This window comes from Chiloscyllium punctatum, chromosome 8, assembly GCF_047496795.1.
Source record: "Chiloscyllium punctatum isolate Juve2018m chromosome 8, sChiPun1.3, whole genome shotgun sequence".
Classification (NCBI taxonomy): domain Eukaryota; kingdom Metazoa; phylum Chordata; class Chondrichthyes; order Orectolobiformes; family Hemiscylliidae; genus Chiloscyllium; species Chiloscyllium punctatum.
The window spans coordinates 60,240,046-60,256,510 of NC_092746.1; positions in this window are offsets into that span (position 1 = coordinate 60,240,046).

The window sequence follows — 16,465 nt, forward strand, 5'->3', positions numbered from 1 at the left end:
AATTGATTAGCTTTCTATAAACTAAATTAAAACTCACTAATAGCAGAATTTTAGCTGCTGAAACCACTGCATCACTAATTTAATAAATACAAGTTGTTCTAACAAAACTAATTATTAAGAATGTTCTTTGTACATGGTCATTTTTGTATATAAATTAGATTTTTCATAAAAAATGAAGTATAATTCGACTGATTGATTGAGCAGATTTTTCATAGGTTCGCAAATGCAATGTACTGGGCATCGTGTAATAAAACAAGAAACAATACAATACAACAGAGGAAAAGGTTCATTAGACCACAAAGCCTGTGCCAATTATGATGACACGGGGTTAAACCCCCGTCACTTTAAATCAGCAACACAGGAATGATATACCCCATGCTGGTAAATTGGCTGATAAAGGTACTTTTAAGAGAGTTGTGTTTTGAGCAGTCTGTACATGCTGGTGGCTTAGCAGTTCCCCCTCAACTGTTCACTTTTTCCCACTCTTATACCCCCAAAGCATCAGATTGTGTCATTGGATTTAATATTGTCAATAAACTAAATTCAAACTTGATTGGAGCTTGGTATTTTGGGAGTATAATTTAAACTGATTGGCCTAATTCAAATTTGTTTTTGTCTCCAGACAACCAGCTACATTAACTGCAGAAGCAAAAGGTTACATTATGTCTTGTTCAGAACAGCTGGTGCTGTCAGGTAGTTCTGCTCGCCTTTAACTTTCTTAAAGGTACAGTACACTTCTACACCTTCATAACACCTCCATCTTAAGAAAAAAATGAACCATCATAATGAAAAGATGGCTTCATTTTTTTCTGTTCTTTAAATGCATTACCCTAACATACAGATAATTTTAATCTAAGTTCACCTTAATTTATTCCCATATACCTATACACACATATATATAGGTTATAAATATATAAAACATTATATAAATACAAATCTCATCAAAACTTTATCTGTTAAATCTGCAAGAAACACATCTGCGATTACATTCTTACGACCCACAACATATACGAGTTTTAAATTATAAGTCTGTAACATAAGCCTCCAATGAAGTAGTCTCATATTCTTGTTTTAAAGCCTCTCAGAATGTCAGAGGATTGTGGTCTGTGTACACCACCGCCTCCAACACATTGTTCGTGACCTACACATTAAAATGTTGTAAGGCCAGCATCAAACTCAATAGCTCTTTTTCGATCATGGAGTATTTCTTCTGATGGATGTTGATCTTCTTTGAAAAGTAACCAACTGGCAGTTCAATCCCATCCTTATCTTCCTGTAGCAGTACAGCTCCAACTCCTGTGTCACTAGCGTCGATGGCAACTTTAAAAGGTTTTGAAAAGTTTGGTGTAGCTAAAACTGGAGCGGTGGTTGATATTGATTTCAAATGGCAAATGTCTCCTGGCATTGTACTGTCTACTGAAACCTTGTGTTCTTCTTCAACAAATCGGTTAACGGTGCCACTACACTGCTGAAGTTTGGAACAAACTTCTGATAGAATCCGCTGAGTCCTAAGAGTCAAAGCACCTCTTTCTTTGAGATTGGTCATGGAAATTCCTTGATGGCCTTTGTCTGTGCGTTCCGTGGGGTCAACCTTCCATGACCGATGTTATGGCCCAAGGACGTCACCTCTGCTTTCGCGAATTACGTTTTACTTAGGTTTATCACCAGTTTTGCTTCTCGTAGCCATTCAAAGAACTCTGCCAACTGTACCATGTGATCTTTCTATGACTTACGAAAGATCCCTACATCATCCAAGCAACCTGCACAGTTTGGTAACCCAGGCAAACTCTGTTCAGGATTCTTTGGAAAATGGCAGATGTGTTCTTCTTTCCAAAGGGCATCACTTTAAACTGATATGGCCCATTTGGGGTTACAAACGCAGAAATATCTTTCACCATCTCTGATAAGGTATCTGCCAGTAACCATGCATTAAGTCCAACTTGTAGGTGTAATTGACTTGTCCAACTTTCTTGATTCAGTCCTTCAATCTAGTAAGTGGGTATGAGTCTGATTTTGTAACGGTGTTGACCTTCCGATAATCCGCACAGAATCATTGAGTCCTGTCCAGTTTGGGAACTGAGATGGTTGGTGAACCCCACTCGCTCTGGCTTGGTTCGATGATGTCCTCATTGAACATAGCCTCCACCTCCTTCTGGACCTGTCTGGCTTTGAAAGGATTAAACCAATAGGGGTGTTGTTTTATTGGAGCAATATTCCTGACGTCTACTTCATGTACAATAGCATTAGTCCTCTCCATCTGATTCTTATAGATTTTTTTTACTGCAGTAACAAATCTTTCAACTGTGTTCTATGCTCATGAGACTGATAGCTTACTAACCTATCCCACTCCTCAAGGACTTCTTCATTTTTTAATCTATTTTGAGGCACATCAAAATCCACATCCACTCTACGAGGCAGTAACTAGTTCTTTCTCTCTTGTATAATACAGTTTCAGCATATTCACGTGACATGCCTGATGCTTCTCTTTTCCATCTTTACTAGATCATTCACCTGACTCATCTTTTTCTCAATTTAATAGGGACCACTAACCTGGCTTTGAAGGGATCTTCTATCACTGGTAACATTACTAACATGTTATCCCCTCGGAAAACATCTGTCTTAGAGCTTTTATCTGCCACCTGCTTTATTGTACACTGTGCCCTGATTAGGTCCTGTTTAGCTAACCCACCTACTCTATTTAGTTTCTCCCTCACTTCCGATACATAATCTAAATGCAAGCTCTCTGACTTTGGTCCTGTCAATTTTTCTTTAATTAATTTCAAAGGACATCTCACTTCATGTCTGAATATAAACTCAAAGGGAGTGAACGGAGTAGATTCGTTTGGGGCATCTGTAATGGGAAACTATACAAATGGGATACCTTTATCCCAATCATTTGGGTAATCCTGACAGTCTGCTCTCAACATGGTCTTCAAGGTCTGATGCCACTTTTCTAAAGCTCCCTGGAATTCAATATGATATGCATTGAATTTAAAATGCTGTTTACCTAAGCAATCCATAACCTCCTTAAACAGTTTCACAGTAAAATTTGAACTTTGGTCCAGATGAATCTGTCTGGGTAGCCCATACCATGTGAAGAAAGCCACTAGCTCCTCTACCACTTTTTTTGCTTCAATACTCCGTAAATCTGGTAGACATATCCATTATGATTAACAAGGACTGGTTCCCACTTTTAGTTCTCAGGAGAGGACCCACACAATCAATTATAGGCCGCATGAAAGGTTCTTTAAATGCAGGAATTGGCAACAAAGGTGCTGGCTTTAGTACCGCCTATGGCTTGCCTACCATTTGGCATGAATAACACATACGATAAAAGTTAACCACATCGTTGTGCATTATGTTTTTGTACCTTAGCCTGAGTCTTTTGTACCCCTAGGTGACCTCCTATAGGTAGTTCATGTGCCAGCTGTAACACCTTCTGTCTGTATGCTACTGGCAACACAATCTGGTGTTGATAGCGTTCCAGTTGGAATGCCATGCTTCTAGGAATTCTCGTGCATGTCTTTGTTTGGCTTGACCTTGGATACATGAACACCAACTAGCCACAAGAAGACATGACCCTCTCTCACTAATATCTTTACATATGGATGAGGAAGGACACCACTTTGATTGGGACAACACATCCATCCTAAAACAAGACAAACAAAGACATGCACAAGAATTCCTAGAAACATGGCATTCCAACCGGAACTCTATCAACAAACACATTGAGATAGATACTGGATTAGTGGTGCTGGAACCCCATCTACCACACCCTGAGAAAAGGAACAGGAAGTGACTTCACCACAGGAAATAACATCACCACAGGAACTGACATCACCAACTCAAAGAAACCCAAACATATAAATAGAAAGCAGAAATTTTCAGCAGTGCTTTGCCTGAGGCTCACCGAAGATGTTACCTAGTAGGATGATGAAACGGCTGGAAATGAACCTTCCAGCTCAGCGAGCAAACCTACATCCAGAACTGAGACACACTTACCGTGTACTGCAGTGAGATGCCCTCACCTGTAACTAATGAACAGCTTAATACAAACTACCAGGTGACCAGCACCGACCAATCCGAAACTCATCCCTTTTCTATCTGTGATATCAGCAAGATGTTTCCCCAGATAGTTGACTGCTGGCTTCTCCTGAAAGGGATCTGCCTGACCTGAAACTAGGCCTGAGAATGCCCCCCAGCCTGGATTTTAAACCTCTCCCAGCACAGGCTCTTCCCTCTGGCTCCTGCTGCTGGCTCCTCCTGAAAAGAGTATGCTTGAACCAAACTTTAATGTTGACCTGGCTTTGCTCTTTTAGTCACATACTTTGAAAACTATGATAACATATTTCCTTTTGAAGTATTTAGAGGCTTGAAATGCATCTGTCTAAAATGAACTGGGAGTATTGCCCTTTGTGAATTTACTTTTAACAGCTACTTTTTAAAAGTCACATTTAATATATATTTCCATTTGGAAGAGTCATGTTCAAATTAAAAGATTAAGTCTATTTCTTTCTCCCCAGCTGCTGAGCATTTCCACATTTTCTGCTTTTCTCCCTGAGCTGTATGGCTTTGTTTGCTATTGAGCATTAAATCAAACCCATAAGGAGGGATTTGAATTAAATGTAGGCCAGTCTTGGCAGATTCACCTTCCTGTAGGACATTAAGAAACCAAACACTCAGACTTTCTAATCCATTTCCATAGAAGGCCGGTATCCCATCACCAAGTCACCCTTTATTTAAAGGTCCAAGTACATAACATTGAAATAACTTGCTCACAGCCAGCTCTTTGAGAGAACAGAAACTCTGTCTCTCCTGTTTCTTTTTTTTATTTTATTAAACAATACATTTTATAAACAATTAACATTAACAGCTGTATACAGAGAAACAGCAATTTACAAGGGAGAAGAGCAGCAAAGCCAAACCCCAAACCCCACTGTTCAACCAGTTTTCAGTGAAATAAGGACAAACCTCAAATCCCACTTTCAATCATCACAAAACAATAACAGTAACAAATACATTTAAGTCGGTCCAATTAGATGAAAACAATTTTTAGAATACAGATCCCCCTCTCCCACACCCCCCCTCCCCGCCAGCAAATCACCAAGTCACTTGACCCTGACACTCCTGTTTCTATCTGTCAGCCAGGACTCCCTGATTGGACCAGATTAACCACCCTAATCAGGAATACATTCTATGAACTCCACCTAGCTGACTTCATTCCAATCACTACCATAACCTTTCTACAACACTACCTGCTTCCCTTCTCGGGCTATTGTTGTTTGAGAGTATTTTTAAAGTAGTTGTTTCTTTGCTGAGAGGATTCTTTAGAATTTGTTACCCCAGAGAGAGGTGGAAGATCAATCACTGAGTATGTTCAAGTTAAAATTCTACAGATTTCTGGAGACTAATGACAACAAGGGATTAAGAATTGTCGCAAATGAGTGATGTTGGGATAAATAATCAATCATGATGTAATCGAATACCAGTGCAGGCTCAACAGGCAGAATGGCCATCTCCTATTCTTATTGCCTTTGAAAATGGATTTAGACAGCATGGACAAAAGTACAACAGATGGAATTTGTTGGGTTGAATCTTACCTGAAATCAGCTAGGCGTCATTTTTGTCAAGATTCATGTAGGATTTTTCATCACAGGGCCGAGAGTACAGAAGTTCAAAGCCTATCAGGTTGACAGGGGATATTAAAAGCTCTTGTACAGCTGAGAGGTCAGCAAGTGTAAGAGGCTGAGCCTGAGACTGTCTGGCTGAGGAGCAACCACCGTTCTGTGAAAAACAAGTGGGCTCCGGAGCTCTACGTGGCTGTGACCACACCCAGAGTGATTGGGGTAAATGTTGTTCCATTCTGTGAGAGAGGGTGCAGTGTGAGGCCATTTAAAGGACAATGACATTACAGATACCCAAGCACTAAACGGAAACATACCCTTGAGCACTACATTCTGTATGTGAATTTTAAATTTTACCTACCCGTGTGCAGTCCAAACCTTTGTCCCAAACACATTTTACCACATCATGCAGCATCAGAAATCAATCCCACTAATGGATGTGATGGACCAGCAATGTTCTGTGACTTTGAAAGAATGATCCTAGTTACCAAAGTAACCATCCCCTTCCAAGTTCCCATCGCCTACAGGAGCAGGTACAGGAGCAGCTCATTTAACACCTTGGACGAGGAGTATCAGAGAATGATCAGGATTGCTTGGCTCTCTCTACCTTCAATGTTATAGGTGGAGATACACAAACAGTTGCTCACACAAATGATGAAAATAAATGAACACATATTTATGACGTGAGAACATATTTATAATGAAGTGTTACCCATGTCATCTCTGGGTCTTATTCCTTTCTCTGCTGCTGCAGCTCCATGCAATTCTGGATTCTGCAGCTGGTGTGGAGGGAGCTTGTCCAATAGTGGAGCTTGTTCACCTTGGAAGTTTGGTTTGCTTGAAAGCCCAAACCTACTGAGCATGTCCTGATGACACGAAGCTCATCTACCTCAGCTTGAACACCCACAGAAGCTGAGGTAGGCAGGTAGGGTGGAGCTGAAAGGACTTGTCGCATTTGTAGTGTCCTCACAGGAGTCTTTGGGGGGAACTGGAACATAGCTCCTCTTCTGGGAAGGTGCCCAGAGCATGTCCGTATATCCTTTTAAGGAAAGTCCCACACGGACAGATGCCAAGGTCCCTCGTATCCCTGTCACCATGTTGTTCATGCTGAGCACTAATGGCAAGATGATTGCCTCATTCCTGCACCTTTGTACTTGTTCTCCCAAAGCCCCCTGACAGACAGATCTGTCTGCTGGTTTGTGTCTGTTCATGCATGCCAACCAAGTCCTCAATTGCCAACATCAGAGGATTCTCTTCTGCCATGGATTGGAGCAGATGTTTGGTCCCTAGCAGTCTTCCATGTGTCAGCAGTCTGGGTTGTTTCTCCCTCAGCCATTTGTGGAGATGTGGTAGTGATGTGCTGATCAGCAATCATTCCTGAATAATCCAAGATAGAATTCACAACAAGATATCAGTGTCTGAGGTGGTGGAGGGCTCAAGAGTCAACTTTGCCAGTGCTCTCTGAGGCTTCTGTTCTCTCATCTTCAAACTTGGAGGAGGGAATGTCTTAAAGAATTGCCCTCTTGACAATGGAGACAAAAGAGAGAATGCATCAAAGGGTAGAAGTTGCTGCATAAATGTCATGGGACAAAAGCACAGCAATGACAATGCTTCTTACCTGATTGCCAAACCATTCTGCCCCTCTATTTTTCAGCATGCTGCTCCCTGGCACCATAATTAACTTTCCCATCTTCTGTCCCTCAGCACTAGCTTCTGATACACTTTCATCCCCTATGGATTCTTTGTGAATAGCCTTCAAGACTGATTATTCCCACCCTCTGAATAAGTTGGATATACAGCCCTAAATACAGCGACCAGACCCTTGACTAGCAAAACATGAGTGTCTGGACTGGTCACATGGGACATGGAGGGTTTACCATGGCCCAATCCCCTCTGAAGAGGATGAACGTTTTCTACCCTGACCACATCAATTTTCTAGGACATAGTCCATAGCCTTGTATTCCTTGGCAGCGTAAATGCACATCTAAATCCCTCTTAAATATCATGAATCTCTGTCCCTCTAACACTCTTACAGGCAGAGTTTCAGATTCCCACCATCTACTGGATTAAAAAGCTTTCCTCACATCTTCTCTAAATCTTCTTCCCTGACATTAAACCTATGCCTCATGGTCTTAGATCCCTCCATAAAAGGGAACAGTCTCTTTCTGTCTGCCATATCCATGCCCTTCATCATCTTATAAGTCTCAATCATGTCCCTTTCCAATTTCCTCTACTCTTTGGAAAACAATTCCAGTCTGTACAAAACTTTTGCATAACTGAAATTCTCCAGCCCAGACAACATTATGGTAAATCGCCTTTGCATCCTGCCCGGTGCAATCACATCCCTCTTATAATGTGGTTTCCAGAACTGCATATAACACTCTAGTTGTGGCTAACCAGCATCACCTCCCAGTTTTTAAACTCTAGTCTCAGTGAATAATGGCAAGTATCCCATATGCCTTCTTAACCACTTTATTCACCTGCCCTGATACCTTAAGGGACCAGCATACATACAAAATTAATGATCCAGTCTCCTATATTCCAGTCTAAGTCACTTATATAAACAACAAACATCAAGGATCTCACCGGATACAGACATCCACTTGGAAAAACACCTATGTATTCCATCACCATCCGCTTCCTGCCATTCAACTAATTGTTGAACGAATTTGCCAAATTTCCTTGGATCCCATGGCCTCTTACCTTTGCTATCTGTTTCCTTTTTGGGACCTTATCAAAAGCTTTGCTGATGTCCAAATAGACGACACCAGAATCATTGCCCTATCTGTGCTGGGACCCCCAACTGGAGGCTGTCTCCCTTGACTTGACCGAAAACTAATTCCATTAGATTTTCAGCTATGGTCACTAAATTGAAGCACACGCAGTGGGTTTGTTGCATATGTAGCTGGCATATTGTACAGGTATGAGACTGATGTAGCACAGTACCACACAGCAACATGTCCACCCACTTGTCTGATCACTGCTGACAAACATAAACAATTGCCTGGTTCTGTGTCTCTACTAAACAGCAAGTCAAGTAAACTTGAAAGGGTGCAGAAAAGATTTACATTGATATTGCCAAAGTTTCAGGGTTTGAGTGATGGAGAGAGGTTGAATAGGCAGGGGTTATTTTTGCTGGCGTTTCAGAGACTGAGGGATGACCTTCCAGAGATGTATAAAATCATAAGGAGCATGGTTAGGGTGAATAGCCAAAATCTTTTTCCAAGGGTATGGGAGTCCCAAAATAGAAAGCATAGGTTTAAAATGAGGGGAAAGGTATAAAAGGATCCTAAGGGGCAACCTTTTAGCACAGAGGATGGTACGTGTATGGAATGAGCTGCCAGAGGAATTGGTGGTTGCTGTTACAGTGATAGCATTTAAAAGGCACCTGGATGGGTATATGAATAGAAAGGGTTTAAACAGATAATGGCCAAATGCTGGCAAATGGGACGAGAGTAATTTGGAGTATTCAGTCAGTATGGGCGAGTTGGATCAAAGTGTGTGTTTCTGTCCTATAAAATACTGAGACTTTCAGACAAAAGTACAATGAGCCTTTATTTCTGCCTTGCCTTTCCTTACTCCCTCAGCCAGAGTTTAATGTTGTGAACACTGAAGTGGACACAAAGTGAGTGAGCCCCAAGAGACTAGGTGACCAGCCCGGCATTACACCCTGCTCTAATCCATGGAAACTGTGTCTGTTCCTGTGTGCATAATTTCCTTGCAGCAACATTAAAATAAGAGGGTGACAGTGCAACCCAAAGTGCTGCATTGCAATGTGGAAATGAATGGTAAGTGGATCACAAATGTGTCCTGATGATGAGGTAAGGTTGGTATATGCCGAGTGCCAATGTCTGCAGATATTGGAATTGTGTGGCTGCTGCCCACGAAATTTGCCCTGAGATGTCAAAGATTGTGGTAAGGAGGAGCAAGTGGTGAGTTGGAGTCACCAGGTACCTGCTCTGGCATTCATATTGGGCATTCTCAGCATCCAGTTCCTAGCTGACAGATGGGAGAATGGGAAACTGCATTTTAATGTGATGACATGGTGAAGGATCGATTTGTTAAAGAGCCATAGCCCATTCAAATAAGCCCATTGTTGCTCACCAACAAGGAACTAGTCTCACAATCTAACACTAAGCTGAAATGTTGGAATTTTTGGTCCCAACATCAACAAAGTCCTTGCTGGACGTCCCAACCGATTTTACTAATTTTCTTCCCATGGCCCATATCATCCAAGGGCTGGGATGATTTCACCCAATGTAGAGAAATGTGAAGTTATTCATTTTGCGAGGAAAACTTGAAATTCAGCATATTTTTAAGAGCTGAAATATTAATGTTAAGAAGTTAAATCAAGGCACTTCTTTCCACTTAGATGGACATGACAGGTCCAAGCACAATTTTGAGGAGAGGCATGAAAGGTCTTTCCCTTATTTCATACTTATCCATCGACTAAAATGATTATAAATGCTTTGTCTAGTCATTGTCACATTGCTGTTGGTAACTTTGCTGTGCAATTTAGTTTTAGCTTTTCTGATATTCCAAAGGTGGAAAACCCCTGAAAAGGATTCACTGGCAGCAGTGGACTTTGATGTGTGCTAAGGAGAAAAATGCTGTGCAGAATTTCCCAGTACCTGAACAACATGGACAATGTGGAGAAAATCGGGACAGTACTGCAAAAATTAAATAATGAGATGCTCGTGCTGAGAAAAATAAAGTCTGATATTCCTCTCAAGGTTTCAACTGCCAGGTAGGAATCTCACTAGTAAGCAACGAGGGACCTATTTGCATACAGCAACCTCATTATTCATTATTCACCTTCATCTCATTATAACCTAATCACACTTCATTTAAACACAGGTTGATATCCTGCCAATTACAATTGAGAAACTAGACAGCACTGTTTCACAACTCGAATATCAAAACAGGAACCTGTGGCTACAGCTCACTGGCATCTTCACTGATACCCATTTTGGCCAGCATTCTCCAACACTTCAGGGCATGATTCATGGGCAGCAACCATCTCCAACCATAATAGTTGGCACGGTAAAATTTCAACCTCACCCCATTGTCAGGACATATCTCAGCTACTCCTAAATTAAAGTTCATCATTTCAATCCGGTTATTTGGAGCTTACCAAAACCTTACAGTGCAATGCTGCTACTAGGCCACTTTGTGTCTTGGGACAGGGGACAGTCTGCACTTTTTCCTAGTTGATTTCAACCGTCCTGCAAAGCTTCTCCCAAGGAAGCCTACCCTGAAAAAGTTCTCCATCTCTCTCTACGAGGATCTCAGTAAGTCTCTCTCTCTCTCTCTGTATCCCCGCCACCCCCCACCCAACCCCCAGGCACCCATTGCATTCTCAGCTACCACACTATCACTGACAGGAACAGGGACCCAGCTTGTGCATTAGAATAGGATCTATCCCATGGCTCTCAGCTTGCTTTGCACCTCACTTTGCACCTTCTTAGATGTTCACAGCACCTTTGACTTGCCTTGCCTTTTAATGCAGACATAAAGCCAGATAGTTTATAATGCTTGCCCACACTGAAACATCTAGAGCGTGGACATGTTACTTTAAAGCACCATGCTACATCAAAGACACATGTGCCAGCAGTTTAAATGGCAAACTCATTGAATGCACGTTAACCAATTAGTCACATCTGAAAATCTAAGGAGAGTCACCCTTAAACTAGTAAAGCAGGACTATGGTCCTTTGGGAATGCTGTTTGATACAGTCAAGGGCATCATGCAATCTCAAACAGTCATGGGGAAACATGACATCTCTCTTCTCCACCATCTTGTCTAAAAGGATCTCCAGGTGCCTGTTTGCGAAGCAGAACCTCAACGTGCCTCTGTGCCATGTCATTTGGAATTACATCGCAACAAAATAAGGATTTTTTTTGGTTTGCAGCCTTTGATGTTGTATGAAACTGGGGTATAAAAGCGAAGACTGCTGTAAGTTGTTTTTTTAAGATTAGATTACTTACAGTGTAGAAACAGGCCCTTCGGCCCAACAAGTCCACACCAACCCTCCGAAGAGCAACCCACCCCCCCTACATTTATCCCTTCACCTAACACTATAGGCAATTTAGCATGGCAATTCACCTCACCTGCACATTTTTGGACTGTGGGAGAAAACCAGAGCACCTGGAGGAAACCCACGCAGACACTAGGAGAATGTGCAAACTCCACACAGACAGTTGACTGAGGCGGGAATTGAACCTGAGTCTCTGGCGCTGTGAGGCAGCAGTGCTAACCACTGTGCCACTGTGCCGCAAGGTCCCCATTCTGGTGATTGGTTAGTGGGGAGGGTAGGACTGATAGCTAGGAAGGAAGATAGACAGGTAGGACAGGTCAAGAGGGCAGTGTCAAGTCCAAGGGTTGGATCTGGTATGAGGTGAGGGAAGGGGAGATTTGGAAACTTGTGAAGTCGATGTTGATGCTGTGAGGTTGAAGGGTCTCAAGGCGTAAGATGAGGTGTTCTTCCTCCAGTCATCGGGTGGTTTGGATTTGGCAGTGGAGGAGGCCCAGGACTTGCATGCCCTTGGGGGAGAGGGAGGGAGAATTGAAGTGGTTGACCACGAGGTGGTGCGGTTGTTGGATGCATGTGTCCCAGAGCTCTTCCCTGAAGTGCTCCACTGCAAGAGGTGCAAAACTTGCACCCACACCTGTCCCCTCACCTCTGTCCAAGGCCCCAAAGGACCTGTTCACATCTGGCAGAGATTTTCCTGTATATCCACCCACCTAATTACTGTGTCTGTTGCTCTTGAAGTAGCCTTCTCTACATCAGGAAGACAGGATGCCAACTTACAGAACATTTCAGGGAACATCCCTGGGACACATGCACCCAACAATCCCACCACCATGTGGCTGACCACTTCAAATCCCCCTCTAACTCTGCCAAGACTATGCAAGTCCTAGGCCTCCTCTACCACCAAATCCAAGCCATCCAACAACTGGGGGAAGAACGGCTCATCTTTTGCCTTGGGACCTTTCAACCACATGACATTAACATCGCTGGTTTCCAAATCCCCCCTCACCCCACCTCATCCCGGATCCAACCCTCCAACTCAGCACCGCTCACTTGACCAGTCTTATCTGTCCATCTTCCTTCCCAGCTGACCGCTCCACTCTCCTCTCAGACCTATCACAATCACCCCCACCTGCATCTACTTACCACCTTCTCAGCTACCCTCTCCCCACCTCACACCCCTATTTATCTCTCAACCCCCTTCCCCCCTCCCCACATTCCTGGTGAAGGGCTTATGATCGAAACGTCAACTCTCTTGCTCAGATGCTGCCTGGCCTGCTATGCTTTTCCAGTGCAACACTTTTTGACTCTGCACTGCTTAGTGAGGCAACAGTGGAAAAGTAACATGATGAAAGTCAACAGGATTCACAGAGGGAAGCTCTCCATAGAACTCACCAAAGTTTACACAACCAAAATTGTATATATACAGAGGGTTGAATTTTCCCAATTTTATGTATTTCTAAATGTCATTCTGCTCTCCAATTTCAAGAATTCATACAGATTCCTTTCTGAAGCTTTCAGTAAATCTACACTCACTACATTTGTTGAAAGTTATTACACAGGTCTGAAAGAGTAAATAAATCAGGCAACACAGTCAAGTTTAAGATATCTTCGTTGTCTTAGCAAGGTTATACCATTCATTAAAGAAACTAATTTGGTGCATTGCGCTATTACGATAATGCTCAGTTCACAAGCTCTCATGATCCAGTGCTGCCAATAGCTGACTAGTTATTATCCACAACTAAAATGTTATAAATTCATTGATTGTCCATTTGTTGAGAAATATAGAACTAAAAATTGCGGATGTTTCAATTTTCTCTTATTCTGTAAAATGGTTTAATTCACTGAGTTGCTGAGCTTCTGAGACACATTGGGATAAAGGAATGTGCTGTGTTTACATTTAAAATGAAAAATAGTTGTAATTTATCTGGTTGAAGTATAGTCAATTCCTAATATTTACTCACACACTGTAGTTCTCCTCAGTGATCTAATACAGTTACTAAGGGAGATCTACAGCACACATGAAACGAATAGGAATTCTCAATCTAGTAGAAGCTATTAACTCATCATGGATGTTCTTTCAACTGATATGAAAGTTCTCATAATGGGCTTACACTTGCAGTGGATGATAGATCATTCAAAATCATTAATAATGCAATGTTTTAAATAGCTTAAGTCATTGTATGTATGAAAAAGTGGAATTAATATTAATATTACCATTGTTGGTGCAGCAAAACAAAAGCAGTGAATTAAAACAAGGACAGTGCAAACAAAGACTGAGGAGTTTTAACTTCTCATGGGAGCTTTATCCAATGAGTAAAAGGGATATTTAGTAATGGAGACAAGTGAAGTTTGGATAATGGATGTTCCACAATAAGTGAGAGGTTCATGTTCTCACATGGGAGAATCTAGCAGAAGCTATCTTGTAATAGTTCGTGATGACTTTATTAAATTTATCTTGATACTGTCTCCACTGTAGCTTTATTAGATCGAAGCCTTATGGAATGATACATCTCTGACATCAATTTCTTAGTTTTAAAAGCTAAGCTTTTATAGTCACTCCTGTCAGTAGGTGAAGAAAACTGAAGCTGGCTATGCACAAAATGTTTAAACTCATCTGTCAAATTTTGAGCTTTAGCGAAGATTAAAATTTTTCTTCGTTGATGATATTACCTGAAACAAAAAACATCTAAGGAGATAATGGGCTGGATATTATGATTGCAATTTGGGGGCACATTTAGTTAACACTGGCTGGCTGTGTAAGGCAGTAGTGATTTTTTTAAAAAATTGTTACTTTTATGTTTTAGGACCAAGCCACTAATCTGGACTGAATACCTCTTCCCATCATGGAACCCACTTCAGTGCATCTAAAGGTCAATAGACCATATCCTCCTACTGACTATTATGTGTAAATGAGGAGGAGTGATTTGGTATCCCTTTTTTAAGCCCTTCTTGACTGATCACAATAAATATTTATTTAATGTTTAGCTTGCAACTGTCACACCTCAATTAAAACAAAGTTGACTAGATCAAAATGAAGGAGAAAATGATCAAGTTTCCTTGAGTAACAGAAAGAGAAACGTTATTACTTACTAATTCTAATAAAAAACATATTAAAACCATGATATCAGAAACATACATGAAATTATTAAAAGTAGGAAAGAAAGATCCAATACTTGAGCCCACAGCTGACCCCCATATGTTTGGCAACAGCACTCACGAACAAAGGATTCTCAATGGTCTTGACAGTACCAAAGGTGTAAAATTAACATTCGTGTGCCTGAGCCCTGTGATCCATTTTGCCTTCTCCAGTCCTCAGATTGTGGGAGGAGGGGAGCAGCTGGCCATGAAAACTATAATCCTGCTGTTGTAGGATACAATAGGGGACATTTCATGGAGGGATGAAGTAAGTATAGGCAGTTTCTTTGGTAACGTGGATCGGATTACAGTGACATCATGAAGCAGGCAAACTGGACCTGAACTGTTGTTTCACATTCCGCTGAGGCAACCAGGAAAACTGTGAAAAGTTTGATCCCACAGGCAACACCCACACACAACAATGGGTGATAGGAGGATGGCCAGGGCTTGGGAGAAAAAAAAATCATGAATAGAAGCATCTTAAAACAGACAAAGGAAAAACACACCCATTAAATCCTCAAGCCCCAGTGCCATATGGAGGAATGAATGTGGCGACTGAAACAAGGGGAGATATTATCAGAGCCATTCCCCCTCGACACACCCATCCCACAGTAAAAGACAGGGATCAGCAGCAGGGAGGTCTGAGGCAGGAGAAACTACTGCAAGGCAATTGTTCCAATTATGGGCATGAAGGCTACCTCACATGGGACTACAGGGTACCTGGGCAGTTAGCACTGCCACACAGTCCATGCTGCTGGAGGGACAGCAGACACAAACTGCAGTTCATTTGGTAAGGGTGATCACACAGCCAAATTTAGTAGAGGAAATCCCACTGTCTAACTCCTTGTAATCCCAGCTGGATACACTCCCCAAAGAGTATGGAGCTACTCCTCTCTTCAGTGGGTAGGTAGTGTCAAATGGGACAGTGTGTGACACCCCTAGTAGACAGCAAGATGGAAGCTTGCCAACTTAAGGTTTTATAAGACATAGGGTAGAGTCATGGACTACATACAGATGCCACCTTAAGATCCTTGAGAAGAAACATCAACATCCTTTGAGGTGGAATCTCCACATCAGTTGGGAGGACAGCCATACTAACATCTATATCTTGGAAGCAGTTTGCAGGTCCCCCCTGGATCGAGATGACTGCACTAAAGGATGGAGGTGGAAACATTGGAAAGGGTGCAGAGGAGATTTAACACGTTGTTGCCTGGTAGGGAGGGAAGGCTGAGGGACTTGAGGCTGTTTTTGTTAGAGAGAAGAAGGTTAAGAGGTGACTTAATAGAAGCATACAAGATGATCAGAGGATTAGATAGGGTGAACAGTGAGAGCCTTCTTCCTTTGATGGTGATGGCGAGCATGAGGGGACATAACTTTAAATTGAGGAGTGATAAATATAGGACAGATGTCAGAGGTAGGTTCTTTACTCAGAAGATAGTAAGGGTGTGCAATGCCCTGCCTGCCACAGTAGTGGACTCGTCAACATTAAGCGCATTTAAATGGTCATTGGATAAACATATGAATGATAATCGAATAGTATAGGTTGGATAGGCTTTAGATTAGTTTCACTGGATGCCACAACATCAAGGGTCGAAGGGCGTGTACTGTGCAGTAATGTTCTATGTTCTATGAGGTCACAATCATCTGAGACCAACTCTGTTGTACTGGTCAT